The sequence below is a fragment of the Lontra canadensis genome, unplaced genomic scaffold (assembly GCF_010015895.1).
Source record: "Lontra canadensis isolate GAN:19392208 unplaced genomic scaffold, GSC_riverotter_1.0 scaffold35, whole genome shotgun sequence".
NCBI lineage: Eukaryota > Metazoa > Chordata > Mammalia > Carnivora > Mustelidae > Lontra > Lontra canadensis.
Genome location: NW_022631029.1, coordinates 11,647,601 through 11,664,953, shown reverse-complemented (window position 1 = coordinate 11,664,953; position 17,353 = coordinate 11,647,601). Strand labels below are relative to the sequence as shown.

General features: G+C 49.8%; 1 protein-coding gene across 1 annotated transcript in view; it reads left to right on the top strand.

Annotated features, from left to right (window-relative positions):
- The first annotated feature begins 252 nt into the window (after positions 1-252).
- Positions 253-17,353, top strand: part of CHDH (choline dehydrogenase) — a 37,906-nt gene continuing 20,805 nt past the window's right edge. The window contains exon 1 of the mRNA XM_032868330.1: positions 253-329. The gene's annotated coding sequence lies outside the window, so the exon portion shown is untranslated. The remainder of the gene's footprint in view (positions 330-17,353) is intronic.

Here is a 17,353-nt window from a genome sequence, read left to right as displayed (position 1 = left end):
CTCCCTGGGTGGGGAACTCAGGAGCGCCCAGGCCTGCCGGGGCTCTCTGGGATGGGCCGCGTCCCATCGCCGCGGGGCACATGACGGGCCCAGCACCAGCCGGCGGGGCGCTCCCGGGGCCCCGCGCACACGTGCAAGCACTGAGCCAGGTGCGCGATTGCACACGCGCCCTCGGGCGGGCCCGAGTCTAACCTCCCGCCCACCCGTGGCTCCCCTGCAGGCCGCGGAGAGCGCGGCGGACGCCGGCGCCGCCAGTTAGAGGGGAGCGGGACCCGGGGCCGGTTCGCTGCCGCCCGCTCCGTCGCAGCCCCCTGTTCCGGCCGCCGAGGGTAAGTAGCTGGGGGACATGCCCCGACCCTCCGACCCCCCGGCCGCCCGCCCTCTGGCCTGACCGCAGTCCCGGAGCCCCAGGCGGCCTCGGGCCGGGGAGCGGGGGAGTCGGGAAGAGCCGGGCTGGCCGCCGAGGCTGGAGCCCCACTTTACGCAAAGGCCCAGCCCCCGAAACCAAAGGGCTGGCGGAGCCGGGGGCGGAGGGGGGGGGCGACGCGGGCATCCGAAGCCTCGTGGAGTTCTTTGGAGAACTAGTTCTTCGCAGGAACTAAGTTGTATGTTGTTAGGGTGATCGAAATACCCCCCTCCCCCACCCCCAGCTTCTCTGGTGTGTGTTTGTTTCCACAAAACGAGGTCTGAAGAGAACTCTTGGGTCTCGGAAGGCGGAAGCCGGGGCTGCTGTGGGCTTGCAGCCGCGCCACACGGGTTTCACTGCGCGCCGGAGTCTCGGAGCCGCCTTAAATGCAAATCCCGGGCCCGCCCTCAGATTCCGAGGGGACCCCTGGGTTCCGCTGGGCTCTGGCCCAGGTAGTTTTGACGCCCGCTGGCTGCTGAAACCATACTTTGAGACACAGTGATGTGAGGACAGGTTAACAAAAATTAGTCGGGCTGCCAGTGGATGGCAGAGCTCGGAACTCCGCTGCTTCGTCCCCTCTGCTTGCAAAGGACGAGGTTAGGGAGACCCACTCAAGGCCAGTTGAACTTGCAGGCCTTGTTAGCGGATGAAGAGACCAAGGCCTAGGGAGGGCAGTGAGACTTCTGGAGGGAGCTGTCAGCTGGCTAGAGGTTGACTTTGTCAAACAGCTGTTTTTTGTTTGTTTCTCTTTGCTGAGGTCCTACTGTGTGCCAAGCCTGGCTCACCTGTGGGGTTCAGATTTGGGCCTGCATGGACTGGACCCAGCCTCAAGGTCACCTGAGGCTTTGGCCTGCGTCCGTGTGGGGCTCCAGGTGATGTTTCTAGAGGACTGGTCTAATTCCTAGCTCATCCTTGCCTGGGGCTGCCTCACCCTCGGCCCCTTACTCAACCTCTCCGAATTGCTTTGAACCCTGTGGTCCCTGAGACCATTTCCAGCCCAGATAATTATCTGTCTTCTCAGCAAACACCAGTAGGGTGCCAGTCCTGGGGTGCAAAGGTGAATGAATACACAGTTGCTGTGGCAGATGGGCACTCTCGGGCCAAGAATGAATGAGATGAGTGCATGTTCAAGGGCATATGTTCCCGCCCTGCTGGGAAATTGCTGTTGGAGACAGCCTCACAGGCCAGGTGGAGATCGTGAACTTTGTCCCGTGGTGCCAAGGAGCGACAGCAGAGTTTTAGTGGGGGGACAGTTTTAAGCCTTATAAAGGCCACCTGGGTGGCTGTGCAGGGCAGTGCCCCTCCCAAGACGAGCAAGAAGGTACGTATTCCCTTGGTGGACAGCTGAGTGTCATGGGCCAGGCTCTGAGCTGCGCCAGCTATATACAGCTGTGTGCCCCAGCAAGCCTTGCTGTGGGAGCGCGGGGCTGAGTGCAAGGGTTTCGGGGACAAGCAGGATTACAGAGATGAAACCGGGAGGTAAGGTTTATGAGTCAGACGTATATGGGGGGAGCAAATCCAGGGGTGAGGGAGCAGTCCCCCTGGATCAAATGGTCAGGGTTGGCCTGACTTACATCACTTACATCACTGGCTATCAGGGGTGGCTTTGGCAAGAAGGGGAGAAAGTGGGCTCAGAGATGGGAGTGGGGTAGGGGTGGTTTTAAGAAAAGAAGAGGTGGGGGTTCCTTGTACAGGGGAAGGAGCTGGTGGCTGAAGGGGGGAGGTGAGTTTGGTGTGGAGGTCACAGAGCATGGGGTGGAGGGGTTGGATGGAGGGGCCCTGGGGGAGGAGGTCTGGGGGCACGGTGCTGACACCGCCCCGACCCTCTGGGGCTCCTGGTTGGTGCGGATGCCCACGGCCGGCTCTGCACACAGGACTGCGGGGTGAGGTGTGGAGAGGAAGGCCCCGCAGCCACAGCTGGTGTTCCCTGTGAGCAAGCAAGCTATGGCTGCCTGTTTTCTTGGGCGAGGGCCGGGGGTCCACACTGGCTTGGAAGGTCATTCCAGAAAGTGTCTCCTGTGAGAGGTCCTTGTGGATCAAGCATGCAGCCTTTGAGGACCCTGCTGAAAGGGACACCATTTGTTTGGCTACATAGGTCCAATAACGCGGTGGCTTTATTTTATTTTATTTTTATTTATTTATATGACAGAAAGATAGCGAGAGAGGGAACACAAGCAGGGGGAGTGGGAGAGGGAGAAGCAGGCTTCCGGCTGAGCAAGGAGCCTGAGACGGGGCTCGATCCCAGGACCCTGGGATCCTGACCTGAGCAGAAGGCAGACAGACACTTAACGACTGAGCCACCCAGGCGCCCCACGCGGGGGGTTTATAAACCGGAGGCAGGGCCACTGAATCCCCAGTGGTCTCCATGTCCCCTTTCTCTCTGTGACCTGTGGCAAGTCACTGCTCTTCCCAGAGCCTCAGTTTCCTTTCCTGTACCATGGGGCAGAGAAGAGAATGAAGAGAGAGGTGAGCCGAGCCTGGGAGGGAAGGAACCTTGGAGGTCCTCGGGCCCGGGCCCTTCAGCCAGGAATTCTTCCTGTTTTGGGTTTGTCAAAGGGCCTCAGTGCTGGGGATTTAGGAGGCCCCGTGGATGCACCCCTTCCCCCCCAGGTGGTGCTTACGAACCTGGCTACCCAGGAGAGCCACTCTGGGCTTCTTCCTTTTTCTCCTCTTCCCCCTCCTCTGGCGGGGTGATGGTCAGGGCCCCTCCCAGAGCCCGCAAGACTGCCGCTAGTGCCTGGGGGTCCTGACCCCAGACTCCCCGGGACAGGCTCTGGAGACGCCACTGGTGGCTGGGACTCCAGGGCTTGCCTGGCTGTGCTGCGCACCAGCTGCTAGCTGCTGCCCATGGAGCCCCAGTTTCCCTGTCTGTGACCTGGGGCGGACACATCTCCTCTCCGGGCCGGGCAGGGCTGTTGGAGATTCTGAGGAGATAGGAAGAAGGTTGAAGGGCTCAAGATGCCGTGTAAATTTGGGGTCAGGGAAGGCAGGACAAAAAAACAAATTAGTGCCTTTGGGACCCAAGTAAGGGAATTCCTCTGGACCCAAGGGCCCTGACAGCCTCAGGTCCTGTCACCTCTGTCAGGCCTTTGTTTTCTCAGGCTCATCCATCCCTGCGAGAACAAGGCCGTTGAGGTTGTTGACATGCCCTGTGGTCCGCCTCCGCCCAGATGGAATTTTCCACTGTGCTCCTTTTGCAAATATTAATCAAGGCCCCGGCCAGTCAACAGTGGACTCATTGTCTCGTGAAGAGCAAGCAGTTTCTGGCTGCTTCCCAGGGCCTCGGCGGCCCACCTGAGCTGGGACATGTGGCCGTTGGGCACACCCCTGCCCTCGGTAGCCCTCTGACCCCTCTGCTCCTGCTGGTTGAGCTTTGCAGGGTCAAAGTCTGCTTTGAGCCAATGGGAAGCCACACGGAAGGCCCGCACCACACCCCACTGTTCCCCGAAGGGCCACACAGCAGAGATGACCTGCTCTGCTGCTATGAGGAGGGGCAGGCCCAGAACAGTGCACTAGGACTCAGGCCTGTCCCAGGAGGAAGGCCCGTGAGGTCCCGGCCCATGTGTACCTGCACGGTGTTGGCCTGTGTTGTCACACTGCAGCCTGAAGCTGGTCGGGACACGGGGGCAGGGACTGCTGTTCTCCCCAAGCCCCATCCGTCCATGGGGTGCTCTCAGGAGATTTACTGGAGACTCCGGGTGCACAGAGCAGGGTTGATGATCTATGTTTTGACCGGTGGTATGTGAATTAATCTATTATCAGTGGTATTATTATTGGCCCTGGTGGCACCTGATGGAGGAGGAAGCAGGGCGAGTGGGGCTATGTGGGGAGCAGGGCGAGGACAGGACCCTGGCCACACTGGGGTTGTTACAAAGTCGCCGTGTGCTTTGGTTTGGCACTTTTCATTTTTTGAAGGGTGTTTTTTGGCTCTTACTAACTTTTGCTCTCCCAGCAAACCTAAGAAAGACGTGGCTCTGTTCCCATTTTATAGATGGGAAAACTGAGATCCAGAGGGACTAAATAAGCCACGAGCAGTGACCACTTTGGGGCTGGAATCCAAGGACCTTGGCCAGCAGCTCCTTTCCTTTCCAGAAAGCCCATCATTTTACGAGGGGACCCCACAGACAAAGTCACTGTGGAAAATTGCCGTAGGTTTCTCAACTCTGACTTCCGATTCTGTGCTTATCTTCCCCAGACCATCGGCAGCAGCATGTGGGCCGGCTCTCCTGCATCCGGTCGTATGTGGGTGGGAGGTGGGTTTCAGACGCCATAACCGTGTCAGTGGGACACCGGGCCAGTGTCCCATCTGACAAGCAGGGATTTTCTTACCCTCCTCAAAAATCCAGCCGGTGTTCACGTTCCCAGGATCTAAGTAAGATCACGAGTTAGTCTTGAGATTTCTTCGCTCCTCTCCCCATCTTATTTATTTTTCACTGGAATCTGCTCTTGAAGAGATGTATGGCATTCCCCTGACCGGGTTTCTAGGTGGCCTTTTCGGTGCTCCTCTGACTTTCTTCTGAATTGGTGGGTGGATCCAGAAATGTGAGCAGATTCAGGTTTGAGTTTTTAGGCAAGGGGATTTCGTCGGTGTGGTGTCTCTCTTGATCTGATGGGGGACCCCCCAGATGTGGGGTGACTGCTGTCACCTTCTGGCATCTGAGGGCACAGAGCCAGGTGTGAAGGCGGTACCTCTGGGGACAGTGCCTCCCTTGGGGCACTAAGGGCCTCCACGGTCACTAGGAACCGAGCTTCGTGCTTGGGTCTGCTCAGGCTGTGTCTACACGGTCACTGTTTAAAAGCTTAACAGGTCCTTTCATGTGGCTGGGCCCATTCTTTCACTTTGCCATCCCCTCTTGGTAGATGGTTAGGTTTGTTTGTTTTTTTTTTTTAAAGATTTTCTTTTTTAATTTATTAATTTGACAGGGATCAGAGGCAGGAAGAGAGGCAGGCAGAGAGAGAGGAAGGGAAGCAGGCTCCTGCTGAGCAGAGAGCCCCATGTGGGGCTCGATCCCAGGACCCTGGGATCACGACCTGAGCTGAAGGCAGGGGATTTAACCCACTGAGCCACCCAGGCGCCCCGACAGTTAGGTTTTATCATTGCTTGCCGGCGGAAACCGCTCGGGTCGGACCTCTTCTGCTTGCCTTTTTGTAGTCGTGAAGACTTCTCTTCTGGTTAAATTCTAAGAAGTGAGATCGTGGAGATGAAAGGCGGCCCTTTAAAGCCCAGATGTGTCCATTCCCTTCCGGAAAGGTTTGCACACTCCGTGCCTGTGCCCAAAGCAGATTCACTGTCATTGGCCTTGACCCAGTGGAGCTTCTCGAAGGCCGGAGTAGCCTGGGACTGCTTGCTCCCTCCCCAGAATGGTCATCTCTTCCTGGGTTACCAACGAAAACCAGGACTTCAGTGGCCCAAGGAGCCTGGTCCTAGCCCAGTACACTGCACAGGCCAGAGGCTGGAATGGACACACACACACACACGTGCATGTTAGGAAATCGTGAAGAACCTGTTAGAAGTGTTGTTTCAGAAAGTTTGGTTGGTTCTCCAGCTGTGTGACTTTGGAGATAGACTGTGTCCCCAGTGTGGGCACTCCTGAGGTGCCAGCTAAGCATTTTACTCTGGGCACACTTCTGTGGCAGTTTGACGCCACCAGAATTCTATAATAGTTATTATAATTATTATTATTAACTTGCCGGACAGTTGGTCACAAGCTCAAAATTACATGGAAATTTGTTGTTCTACAAGAAATTCTGACGGTGAAATTTGGCAAGTTATTCAACACACACAGCCACTGGCTGGTTTTAGAACTTGAAATGAGAGTTGTTAGTTGGCACCAAGTACGACGGTGACGAAGGCCTCTAGCGAGGCTTCACAGGGGGGCTGGCTCCTGCATTCCCTGCCCCCCTCACCGAGTGTTGTCCCTGCACTCCGCCCATCTGCTGTGGCCGTCACAGGCTGGGGGTGGGGGCCTGAACAGCCCAGGGCCTCATTTGGCCGGCAGAAGTGCCACAGGGACCCGGTGGCCAGCCCCAGGCTGACGGGCCCAGTGGAGGGGCTGGCTCGGTGTGACCACCCTGTGCTCCGGGTCTTCTCTCCTGGACTGGGAGGCAGAACAGATGGAAGTCTCTGCTTGCCCTTTCCTCTCCTGCTCGGAGCCCAGGAGTGGACAGGGAGGGCCCTAAACAGAGCCAGGGTTTTGTCCCAGGAAACAGGGCAGGTCAGGGGTGTAGGCCCCCAGACTCAGAAGGAAGCCTTAGATGCCACCGAGGTGTGGTAGGACTCCACAGCCACCCCCCCACTGTGCACACACACACACACACTCTCCCCCCGCCTTCCTCAAATGGACACATGTGCTATCCTGGCTTTCTCTGGTTCCTTACCTCCACCCCACCCCTCAGTCTCCACACGGCCAATACCAGGGAGCTCCTCCCCGAGCCGGGTAGCAAAGTAGGAAGGGCTACTTCCCTGTGACTGCTGCCCCTTGTTGGTCTGTCTGTCCACCCACCTGGTCTGGAAGCCTGAGGGCACTGCACTAGGGATGAGGGGGTCCCTGTCCCTAAGGAGTTCCCTTTGGGTAGTGAGCCCTCCCTCCGGGACTCCATTCCCACCACCCCCTTATTCTCTTGCACACAGTGAGTGTGTTGGAGGACCTGTCACTTCCAACACCGTGAACCCGGAGCTGTGTCTCCTCTGCGCCCCCAGACCCGACCTGCCCTCTGAGGGGAGGGAGCCGGCCCCCTCACATGGGTCTCAGGAACAGGGACATGTTGCTTTGGGGTAGGAGTGGCCGGGGGCCTGGGCACCAAGCCTGTCTGCCCGGAGAAGAGAGGAAAGCCCAGCCCACCCCATCCCTGGTCATGGGGCAGAAAGCTGGACCACGTGCATCCTGAGAAGGGGAAGTGAGAGTGCGTTGCACTTTCCTGTCCCCATTATTCAGCAAAGTCTGGGCCAGGGATTCTTGGAGGAGGCGGGGGTGGGAGGCAGAGGTGCCCAAGGGACTTTCCCGATTTCAACAGAGGTGGGAACCAGATAGATCCCAGTTCAGTCTGCCCCTGCCCAGAGGCTGGAGAGATGCGTGCTGAGTTGAAGGTCAGACCCAGAGCTTTGAGAGCAGTGAAAGGTTCCTCCGTGGGGGAGCACATGGAGGGGGTGTTTGAGGCAGAGCTGTGGTAGGAGATGGGGTTTGGAGTGACGGGGGTCCAGGAGAGTAAGTGACCTGCTGTCACCCCATGAATAAGGGCCCTGTCTTCACTTCTCCACAGTAGGCTCAGTGCTTCCTGGTAAAGGCGCCGCATTGCTTCCTAATCCTGTCAACCTCTGTTCTCATGTATTTCCAACCTTCAGTGAGCTGTGGCCTGTATCAAGACACAGAACGAGGCAGGTGCAAGGGAGGACACCTGGGGCAGGATCCTGGACTTCTTTATACTTTTCTCAGTCACAGGTGTGCGTCCCTCAGCAACACCCAGAATTATACTGTATGTGATACGGGAGAGTTTTTTACAGTTTCTTTTTTTTTATTATGACAAAATATATGTAACACAAAAATGACCGGTTTAACCATTTGTAAGTATATAGTTCAGTGACATTAAGTACATTAATGCTGTGCAACCATCACTGCTGTCCATTCCCAGAATGTTCCAGCACCTCAAATAGAGGTTCTGTACCCGCCAAACAGTACGGGCTTTGCTCTAATTATGGTGCTTCGCAGGTCCGGTTCTCACAAATGGAAGTTTGCGACAACCCCGCGGCAGGCGACGTCTTTTGACGCCCTTTTTCCGACAGCATCTGCTTGCCACATGTCTCTGTGTCACTGTTTGCTAATTCCTGCAGGATTCCCAGCTTCCATCCCATGATGATCTGTGGCCCGGGCTTTCCGATGTGCTGTTGTCTTCGTCTCGGATTGCTGTGAGCCGCGCTGTGAGGCCGTGAAGTCTGCCCATGAACGTGGCGTGGCCTGACTGCCCCAGGGGCCCGCCGTTCCCCTTCTCCCACTCTCTCCTTGGCTCTTCCCATTTCCTGAGACAAACACTAGGGAACTCAGGCCAATTCATAACCCCCCAATGGCCTCTGAAAGGAAGAGACCGACGTCTCTCCTCAGTTTAAATCAAAAGCCAGGAAGGATGGAGCTCAGCGAGGAAGGCCTACTGCAAGCTGAGATGGCCCGGAAGTTAGGCCCGTGAGCCAAACTGCCAGCCACGTTGTGAGCGCAGAGGAAGTCCTTGGGGGAGATTAAAAGTGCTCCTTCAGGGCACCTGGGTGGCTCGGTGGGTTAAAGCCTGTGCCTTCGGCTCAGGTCATGGTCTCAAGGTCCTGGGATCGAGTCCCGCATCGGGCTCTCTGCTCATCGGGGAGCCTGCTCCCTCTCCCTCTGCCTGCCTCTGTGCCTGCTTCTGATCTCTGTCAAGTAAATAAATAAAATCTTTAAAAAAAACCATATATTAGAAGTGCTTCTTCGGTGAACACGCAAGTGCTAAGAAAGCGACACAGCCTTATCGCTGCGATGGAGAAGGTCTGAGGGCCCTGGAGAGGAGATCAAAGCAGCCATCACATTCCCTGAAGCCAAAGCCTAAGCCAGAGCAAGGCCCACACTCTATTCCGTGCTGTGAAGGCTGAGCCAGGCGGGCAGGCTGCAGGAGAACGGTCTGAAGCTTGCCGAGGTGGGTTCACAAGGCAGAAGGAAGAACGTGAAAGTACAAGAAGCAGCAGGTGCTGACGGAGCAGCAGCAGCAAATTATCCAGAAGTTCCAGCTCAGCTAATTCACGAAGGCGGCAACACTCAACAACATGGTTTCGGCGTAGATGTAACAGCCTCCTGTTGGGAGAAGATGCCATCTGGGGCTTTCGTGGCTGGAGAAGAGAAGTCAATGCCTGGCTTCTAAGCTTCAAAGGACAAGCCGACTCTCTTTTTAGTGGTGAATGAACCGGGCACTCAAAGGTGAAGCTGATGCTCATTTTCCCTTTGGAAAGTCCCAGGGCCCCGAAGAATAATGCTTGTCTGTGCCCTGGAAGGGAACAGCAAAGCCTGGATGTCCGCTCCTCTGTTTATGACATGGTTTACTGAATATTTTAAGCCCACGATTGAGACCCTAGTGCTCAGAAAAGGAAGATTCTTCTCAAAACCTGGCTTCTCACTGACAAAGCGCCCGGTCGCCTGGGAGTTCTCACGGAGACACACAACAAGATTCATGTCGTTTTGCTGTCCACCAACACGACGTCCGTTCTTCAGCCCCTGGTTCGTGGAGCAGTTTCAACGGTTGAGTCTTATTATTTAAGAACTATGCTTCCTAAGTCGGAAGCTGCCGGAGACAATGATTCCCCTGATGGATCTGGGCAAAGTCAATTAAAAAGTCCTCTGGAAAGAATTCACCGTCTAGATGCCATGAAGAACACGTGTGATGCGTGAGAGGAGGTCAAAATATCAACTCTTGAGTAGGAGTTTGGAAGAAGCGATTCCTGCCCTCACGGAAGACTTTGAGGGCCTCGAGACTTCTGTGGAGGAAGTAACTTGAGATGTAGCGGAAACAGCAAGAGAGCCAGAGTTAGAAGTGGAGCCTAGAGATAGCACAGCATTGCAGCCCTCTCACGACTAAACTTGAACAGATGAGGGACACCTGGGTGGCTCAGTGGGTTAAGGCTCTGCCTTCGGCTCAGGTCATGATCTCAGGGTCCTGGGATCGAGTCCTACATCAGGTTCCCTGCTCAGCGGGGAGCCTGCTTCTCCCTCTCCCTCTGCTTTTGTTCCTTCTCTCCCTGTGTCGCTCTCTGTCAAATAAAAAACAAAACAAAACAAAAAACCTTGAACGGATGAGGAGTTGCCTCTCAGGGGTGAGCAAAGAAAGTGGTTTCTTGAGCTGGAATCCCTTCCAGGTGAGGGTGCCATGATGATTTTTGAAATGACAACAAAGGACTTAGAATATCACGTACACTTAGTTGATAAGCAGCAGTGGGATGTGAGAAGATTGACTCCAGTTTTCAGAGAGGTTCTACCGTGGGTGAAATGCCATCAGACGCGTCGCGTGCTACGGGGAAACCATTTGTGAAAGCGAGAGTCACTCAGTACGCAAACTTCTCTCTTGTCATACTTAAGAAATCGCCACAGCCACCCCAGCCTTGAGGAACCACCGCCCTGAGCGGTCAGCAGCCGTCAACGTGGAGGCAGGGCCCTCCGCCAGCCCAGAGAGTATGACTCTCCGTAAACTCAGATGATGGTTAGCATTTTTTAGTTAAAAAAATATTTTTAAATTAAGGTGTATACATTGGTTTTTTAAAAGCATAATGCTATTACATACTTCACAGACTAGAATACAGGGTGAACAGCACTTTTTTTTAAAAGATTTTATTTATTTATTTGACAGAGAGAGATACAACGAGAGAGGGAACACAAGCAGGGGGAGTGGGAGAGGGAGAAGCAGGCTTCCCGCTGAGTAGGGAGCCCGATGCGGGGCTCCATCCCAGGACCCTGAGATCATGACCCGAGCCGAAGGCAGAGGCTTAACTACTGAGCCACCCAGTCACCCTGAACAGCACTTTAACACTCACTGGGAAACCGAAAGCTTCATTTGACTCACTTTATTGTGAAATTTGCTTTATTGTGTCGATCTGGAACCAAACCTGCCCTATCTGAGAGGCATGCCTGTGACTCGCCATTTCCTCTCTCCCAACCTCTGGTCACCTTGAATCTCCTTTCTGTCTCTTTGAATTTCTCTCATATAAGCAGAACCACACAGCAGCCATCTTTTTATGTCTGACTGATTTCACTTCACATAGGGTTTTCAAGATTCATCCATGTTGGGGCTCCTGGTTGGCTCTGTTGGTTAAGTGACTGCCCCCTCAGCTCAGGTCATGATCCTGGAGTCCCAGGATCGAGTCCCATGTCCAGCTCCCTGCTCAGCTCAGGGGTCCGCTTCTCCCTCTGCCCCTCCCCTTCTCGTGCGCACACTCTCTCAAATCAATAATAAAATCTTAAAAAAAAAAAAGATTCGTCCATGTCATAGCACGTATTAGGATTCTGTTCCTATTGAAGGCTGAGTAATACTCCGTGTCACGGATCTCCCGCACCTGTTCCTACAGTCACCTCTTGGCTGCCGCTTGCCTTGTTCCTCCCTTTCTGCTGCTGTGAATGATTCTGCTAGAAACACTGCAGTGCAGGTGCACACACAGATTTTATGGACGGAATATGGAATATCGCCAATATCTGAGACCCTGCTGTTAGTTCTTTTGGGTGTATATCTGGGAGTGGAACTGCCAGATCGTATGGTAATTCTATGTTTAACTTTTTGAGGAACCGTCAAACTTTTTTTTTTTTTTTCCCCGCAGTGGCTGTACCATTTTACGCTCCAGCCAAGGGCGCCCAGGAGTTCGAATTTCTCTATATCTTTGTCAACACTCATTCTTTTCCTGTCTTTAAATTTTAGTTCAGACATCCTAATTCTAAGTGCATTCATATTTTCTGTTTCTTTATAACTCAGTTTGGGGAGATGCTGTATTTCTGGGAGTTTGTTTGGAATTTTCATCTAGGTTATCTAATTTGTTGGCATAGATATTCCTAGTGCTCTTATAGTCCTTTTTATTTCTGTAAAACAATAGCCATGTCCCTGCTTTCATTGCTGATTTTACTAATTGGAGTCTTCTCTCTTTTTTCTTATCCAGTGGACTTAAAGTCTTGTCCTTTGTTATTTTGTTTCCTTAGTTTGAAGAACAAATTTTGGCTTGATTTTCTCTGTTGTTTTTTTGTTCCTTATTTCATTTATCTCTGTTCTAATCTATTATTTCCTTCCTTCTGATAACTTTGGGCTTACTTTGCTCTTCTTTTTCTAGTACCTTAAGATGTACAGTTAGGGTTTTTTGGGTTTTCTTTTTTTGAGAACTTTCTTCTTTTTTAACATATGCATTTGCAACTAAAAATTTCCCTCTTCGTGCCGCTTTTGTTCCATCTTATAAGTTTCCATGTGTTGTTTTCCTCATTGGTCTCTAATATCTGTCGCGATTTCTTCTTCGACAAATTGGTTGTTTAAGAGTGTTGTTTAATTTCCACATATTTGTGAATTTTCTAGTTTTCCTTTGGATGTTGATTTCTATTTTCATTCCATTATGATTAGAAAAGATACTTTGTGTGATTTCAGTCTTTTTAAATTTTTAAGATTTGTGGCCTATTATATGTCTGTCCTGGAAGAAGGTTCCATGAGTACTTGAGAAGAACGTCTGACCTGCCGTTATTCAGTGGAGTGTCCTAGGTCCAGTGGGGTTGTAGTGTTAATCAAGTCAGCCACTGCCTGTTGCTCTATCTGGGTATCCTGTGTGTCAGTGAAATCCGAATACAAAAATTGCCCCTTACTATGGTAGAATTGTCTGTTACTCCCTTCAGATCCATTAGTGTTTGCTTCAGATATTTTGGGGCTCTGGTATTGGGTACACGTATGAATTACACGTTTTAAAACCGTATTTATAGGGGCGCCTGGGTGGCTCAGTGGGTTAAGCCTCCGCCTTCGGCTCAGGTCACAATCTCAGGCTCCTGGGATCAAGCTCCACATGGGGCTCTCTGCTCATCAGGGAGCCTGCTTCCCCCCACCCCCTTCTCTGCCTGCCTCTCTGGCTATTTGTGATTTCTCTCTCTCTCTGGCAAATAAATAAAATCTTAAAAAAACCCTGTATTTATATAAAGGTTTTCTTTAGGTCCTACCGTGCATAGTTTGCTTTTTATAGTTGAATATATTTCCAAGATTCATTTGTGTTCATGTGAGTTTCTGGGTCCCTTCATCTTCACTGTTCTATGGCATTTCTTTGTATGACCCTGCCACAACTTTCTGTGGCCTTGATTTTCCATATACATGTGGGAGTCAGCATGTCAATTTCTAGAAAAAAAAAATCCCAATATTTGATTGGCATTACATCTTATCTATAAATCAGTTTCGAGAGTATTGACATCATAGCAACCTTAGGTCTTCCTGTTCATGCTGTCTCTTTCTGTTTATTTAGGTTATCTTTACTTTTTATCAACCGTGTTGTAGTTTTCATTGTATAAGTCTTGCACGTATTTTGTTACACCTGTTCCTAAGTATTTCATGTTTCTTGGTGCTCTTGTAAATGGTATTGTTTTGTTTTGTTGTTCCCCCACGGCAGATGGGATCAACCGTACCCTACCACCACCCAGAATGTGTTGGAAATTGGAGACTGATGACACCACACATATATCAAGTGGCTCTCTGAAAAGCCTTATTTTTCCATAATGGGGTTTTCTGGGGGAGAGCAGTGCAGACAAACCCAAGTTGGTCTGGGATAGCCTGAGTGAAGGGAAAGCTGGATGGCTCTGGTTTTTACTATGGTGTGGGTGTGGAACCGAGGTGGGCTGGAGTTGCCAGATTTGAAAGGCCCCCCCCCCCAGCCCCCACAGCACAGGAATGGCAGGGCTTTCTTACTTACTTGCTCAGATACAGGGCAAGAGAGAGGCATGGAGCTTAAAGCTGTCAGTGATCAAGCATCAAAAATAAACTCAGTCTTTATTACGCTTTTTACATTTATTTTATTTTATTTATTTATTTTTAAAGATTTTCATTTATTTATTTGACAGAGAGAGAGAGACAGAGAGGGAACACAAGCAGGGGGAGCGGGAGAGGGAGAAGCAGGCTTCCCACCGAGTAAGAAGCCTGATGTGGGGCTCGATCCCAGGACCCTGGGATCATCACTTGAGCTGAAGGCAGATGCTTAACAACTGAGCCACCCAGGCGCCCCCGCTTTTTACATTTAAACTGCCAGTCGTTAATAGTATATAAAAATACAGTTGCTTTTGTATGTAGACCTTGTATCCTGTGACCTTGCTAAATTCACTTATTAATTCCAGTCGCCTTTGTAAATTCCTTGGGGATTTCTATGTAGATGATCATGTTATCTGTAAAAAAGGACATCTCTAATTCTTTCTAATCTGTATGCCTTTTACTTTTATAGTAATTAATTAACCTTAAAATGCTGGTTAGAGGGCACCTGGGTGGCTCAGTGGGTTAAAGCCTCTGCCTTCGGCTCAGGTCATGATCTCAGGGTCCTGGGATGGAGCCCCACGTCGGGCTCTCTGCTCAGCGGGGAGCCTGCTTCCTCTTCTCTCTCTGCCTGTCTCTCTGCCTACTTGTGATCTCTCTGTGTGTCAAATAAATAAATAAAATCTTTAAAAAAAATGCTGGTTAGAACCTTCACACAGTGTTGAATAAACAGTGGTGAGAGTGAATATCCTTGCCTTGTTCCTGATCTCAGGGGGAAAGCTTTTGTCCTTTCATTGTTTAGTACGAAGCTAGCTGTAGGTATCTCATAGATGTTCCTTATCAGGAAGTTCTCTTTCATTCTTTGAGTACACAGAGACTTTATGGACGGACTATGGAATATCAAGAAACACTTTCTGCAGTAAGATGATCACATGGTTTTTGTCTTTTGGTTTCTTAATATGACGGAATACATTGATTAATTTTCTCCTGTTGAGACAACTTCACATCACTGGGTTAAACTCTGGATGGTTACGGTGTATGTTGCTGGATTTGATTTGCTGAAATTTTGTTAAGGATATTTGCATCTCTGTTCATGATGGATGTTGGTCTGTCATCTTCTTGTGATGTGTTTGGTTTTGGTAACAGGTTAATGCTGGTGTTCTAAGAATAAGTGGGAGACTGCTCTCTATTCTGTTTTCTATAGAATTGGTATTATTCCATCTTGCATGTTTCTTAGATTTTACCAATGAAGTCTAAAGTTTTCTCTGTGAGAAGAGTTTAGATAATGAATTCAGTCTCTTTAATAGATATGTATAGCTATTTAGGTAACATAGTTCTTGAGTCAGCTCTGAGAATCTGTCTTTCAGTTATCACATTTTTTTGGCACAAAATTTCCACGTCATCCTTATATTGTCTTTTAGTTGTCTGTAGAATAGGTAGCAAGTGATTCCTCCTCTGTCATTGCCAGTGTTGGTAATTTGTGTCACCTCTCTTTTCTTTGGACGGAGGTTTATTATCTTACTGTTTTAAAGAACCAAATTTTGTTTGTTTGTTTTAACTTTTAAACATGTTTTCTTTCTCTTTTTTTTAATATTTTTATTTATTTATTTGACAGAGAGAGAGATCACAAGTAGACAGAGAGGCAGGCAGAGAGAGAGAGAGAGAGAGGGAAGCAGGCTCCCTGCTGAGCAGAGAGCCCGATGCGGGACTCGATCCCAGGACCCTGAGATCATGACCCGATCTGAAGGCAGTGGCTTAACCCACTGAGCCACCCAGGTGCCCTGTTTTCTTTTTCTTTAAAGATTTTATTTATTTGACAGAGATCACAAGTAGGCACAGAGGCAGGCAGAGAGAGAGGTGGGGGGAAGTAGGCTCCCTGCCGAGCAGAGAGCCCGATGCGGGGCTCGATCCCAGGACCCTGGGATCATGACCTGAGCCGAAGGCAGAGGCTTTAACCTACTGAGCCACCCAGGTGCCCCTACTTTTAAACATGTTTTCAATCTTATTTCTGTTATTTATTTCTATGATGACTGGGGGATTGATTTTCTTTCTGGTATTTTTTAAAAGTAAAGGTATACGTCATAAATTTGAGCTCTGACTTTCCTAATATAAGCATTGTAATGCCATGTATTTTGTCAAAGCTCGGCTTCACCTGAATTCCACTCATTTTGGTCTCTTGTGTTTTCATTTTCATTCAGGGCAAAATTTTAATTTTTCTTGTGATGTCTTCTTTGACTCATGGGTTATGTAGAAGTGTATCGCTTAATTTCTTCTTCTTTTTTTTTTAAAGATTTTATTTATTTCACAGACAGAGATCACAAGTAGGCAGAGAGGCAGGCAGAGAGAGAGGGGGAAGCAGACTCCCTGCTGAGCAGAGAGCCCAATGCGGGGCTCGATCCCTGGATACTGAGATCATGACCTGAGCCGACCCACTGAGCCACCCAGGCGCCCCTTGTATTCTGTTTTGATATGCTTTTTAGGTGTGCATCTTTTTTTCCATTTTTTATTATGTCTTTATATTGAAAGTAGTTTTTTGGGGCAGACAGCATATATTTGAGTTTTCCTCTTCTTATTTTCTTTTATTATCTCTTTTGATTATTTTACAATATTTTATCTCCACTGTTGTCTTATTAGCTGCAGTTCTTGTTTGATTTACTTAGTTTTTAATGATTGTGGTAAGGTTTACAGTTCTTTCACTTAGCACAGTACACCTTCAAATGTTGTGCCACTTTGTGTATGGTATAAATGCCTTATGAAAATATCCTACTCTTCATGTTGTTATCATTATGTACATTTTATTTTTTTAAAAGATTTTATTCACCTATTTGACAGACAGAGATCACAAGTAGGCAGAGAGGCAGGCAGAGAGAGAGGGGGAGGCAGGCTCCCCGCTGAGCAGAGAGCCCGATGCGGGACTCGATCCCAGGACCCCAGGATCATGACCTATGCCAAAAGCAGAGGCTTTAACCCACTGAGCCACCCAAGCGTCCCTGTTATGTACATTTTAATGCCACATATATTATAAATCCTATTGTATATTTTGCTATTTTAGCTTTAGACAATTATATTCTGACAAGATTGAAAATAAGGGGAGTCTGGATTTTGCTTCTTTTTTTCTTCTTTGTTTCTTAAATTCCACATATGAGTGAAATTATATGGTCCCTATCTTTCTCTGTCTTGTTTCACTTTGCATTCCATCCTCTCGATTCCTCCGTGTTGTTGCCAATGGCAAGATTTCATCCTTTTTTATGGCTGAGTAATATCCCATTTTGTATGTAAGAAGGGAGGTGGGTGGGGGCGCGGGTGAAAAAGATAAAGGAGATTAAGAGTACACGTATTCTTTTTAAGGGAAGTTTTTATTATAAAAATTCTTTATAACTGCTGTAAACTAGATTCTTAGTAGGATTACGTTTCATTTTTAAATTTTTTTCTTTTTTTCAATTTTTATTGAAATTCTAGTTAACATATAGTGTACAGGAA